The sequence below is a fragment of the Trichechus manatus genome, unplaced genomic scaffold, assembly GCF_000243295.1.
Source record: "Trichechus manatus latirostris isolate Lorelei unplaced genomic scaffold, TriManLat1.0 scaffold00273, whole genome shotgun sequence".
Taxonomy (NCBI): Eukaryota; Metazoa; Chordata; class Mammalia; order Sirenia; family Trichechidae; genus Trichechus; species Trichechus manatus.
The window spans coordinates 503,389-505,984 of NW_004444209.1; the positions used below are offsets into that span (position 1 = coordinate 503,389).

Consider the following 2,596-nt stretch of genomic DNA (forward strand, 5'->3'; position numbering starts at 1 on the left):
GAAATTAGTCCACAGAAACTAGTACATGAACCATAGCCTCATCTACCCTGAGACTAAGAAGAACTAGATGGTGCCCAGCTACTACTACTGGCCATTCTGACAAGGGTGACAATAGATGCGTCCTGATAGTATGGGAGAAAAAATGTGGAACAGAACTCAAATTCTAAAAAGTCCAGGCTTCCCTTTTGGCTCTCTGAGCAGCAACATGGCGGTAGGCAAGAACAAGCACCTTACAAAAGGTAGCAAAAAAGGAGCCAAGAAGAAAGTGGTTGATCCACTTTCTAAGAAAGATTGGTATGATGTGAAGGCACCAGCTATGTTCTATATAAGAAATATTGGGAAAACACTGGTCACAAGGACTCAAGGAACAAAAATTGCATCTGATGGCCTCAAGGGTCGTGTTTTTGAAGTGAGCCTTGCTGATCTGCAGAACAATGAAGTTGCATTTAGAAAATTCAAGCTAATTACTGAGGATGTTCAGGGCAAAAACTGTCTGACCAACTTCCATGGCATGGATCCTACCCGTGACAAAATGTGCTCCATGGTCAAAAAATGGCAGACCATGATTGAAGCTCATGCTGATGTCAAGACTACCGATGGTTATTTGCTTCGTCTGTTCTGTGTTGGTTTTACTAAAAAATGCAACAATCAGATTTGGAAGACGTCTTATGCTCAGCACCAACAGCTCCACCAAATCTGGAATAAAATGATGGATATCATGACCCGAGAGGTGCAGACAAATGACTTGAAAGAAGTGGTCAATAAATAGATTCCAGACAGCATTGGAAAAGACATAGAAAAGGCTTGCCAATCTATGTATCCTCTCCATGATGTGTTTGTTAGAAAAGTAGAAATGCTGAAGAAGCCCAAGTTTGAATTGGGAAAACTCATGGAGCTTCATTGTGAAGGTAGTAGTTTTGGAAAAGCTACCAGAGATGAGACAGGTGCTAAAGTTGAACGAGCTGATGGCTATGAGCCACCTGTTCAAGAATCTGTTTAAAATTCAGATTTTTAATGATGACAAATAAAAGATCTTATTTGTGAAAAAAAAAAGTCCAGACTTACTGGACCAGTTGAGACTAGAAAACTCCCTGAGACTATGACCCTGAGATACTCTTTAAACGTTGAACCTGTGTGAGAGCCCCAAAATTGAGTCATTTGACTTTAGTAAAATGGCTGGCCTAGGTCTGAGTCCTGACTCCATTGTAACTCTTGTTCTCTTCTTTAACTGCCATTAACCTTTAGGCAGACTTAAGCCCATAACTGAGGAAATGTTTTTCTGCGTAGTTAAGCCAAAGATATAGAAAGAATGCAGAATAGGGAGTTTTGATGCAAATCCTTATCTGAAATTTCCTGAGCAGGCAGCCTTGAAGAAAATGTTTTGCTCAAGGAAACTACTTTAACAGAATGTTCTCAGAAAGAATGTCTTGTAAGCAACTTGTAATCACGCCCATAGACCCCACCATGACGAACTTCTGCAATTTATCTCATCTAAAGCAATCACTGTATAGCCCCTCCCCTTCAAGTAATCCCACCTTACACTGATCTAAGTTTATAACTTCCAGTCAAAGTAGTGTACCTTAAGTTCTTTGTTCTCACTCTACCTTAACTCCACTACCTTGGCGCCTCTGGTTTCACCTTAGAACCTCATATTTCCTGGTTTGAATTGTTTTTGAAACTTCAATAAATCTCTTTGCTTTTATTTCAACAGAGTACATGTTTTTGTTGTCAGATACATGGGATTCAAAGGTGCATTATCTTCAGCAGCCCCTGGAACAGTGAGGACCAAAAAGCTTCAGTGCCAGCACAGGCCCCTTGAACCCTTTCCATTGCCATGGGATCCTGGGAGTCATCCCACATAAACAGCTTCTCTAATTGAGCCTCCAATCTCTTTGCACAGATGTTCTTACAGGTTTATTGCTGGCTTTCTTTTCTCCTGTGCTTTCATTTTCAGTTCACTCTTTGAACATTTTGATGAGTTCATTAACAAATTACCTTTTGCAAGGCTGCCATCTAGTGGCAAATCCCTGATAAGACTGGTCTGATCTCGGGAAAGCAAGAAGTTTCAGCCCATTAAGTTTGAACTCATCTTTTCTTCAGTGCACACTCAGGAGTTCAGCACACATTTAATGTCCATGTACATTCAGAGTTTCAGTGCACATTCAGGTTTAACAGTACATATAGTTCACTGTTTTAATAAAATGAGGAATGCTAGCCCCAAGGACATAGCAGGGCTGCCTTCGAGCACCCTGGCCACTTATATGAATATACATTTCAGCCCCCATACCTGCCAGTTTTTGGAGCGCTGGTATGACTTTACCAAGGACAGTTTAGGACATTAACAGTCCATATGGGGCTCCTTTGACCCAGGCAAACTAATTTTTCTGGGCAGTAAATTAGAAGAAAAAGGTTCCCGCATTTGGCAATCATAATGGGATGTTTATTTTGACTGGTTATAGAAGCTTCCAAAAGTCATCAGTAAAGCAGGCTAGCCTCAATGCAAGACACTACTTCTAAATTGACCAAAAAGTATAAAGAATTAGAATGTCAGGCATCTGTTCCTGTTCCCTCTGCTCCCCCACTGGCTGTGTCTTCC

At 40.9% G+C, this 2,596-nt stretch overlaps 1 pseudogene; it reads left to right on the plus strand.

Moving 5' to 3' along the window:
- The first annotated feature begins 205 nt into the window (after positions 1–205).
- LOC101350774 (40S ribosomal protein S3a pseudogene) lies at positions 206–1,039 on the plus strand (annotated as a pseudogene).
- The last annotated feature ends 1,557 nt before the right edge of the window (positions 1,040–2,596 follow it).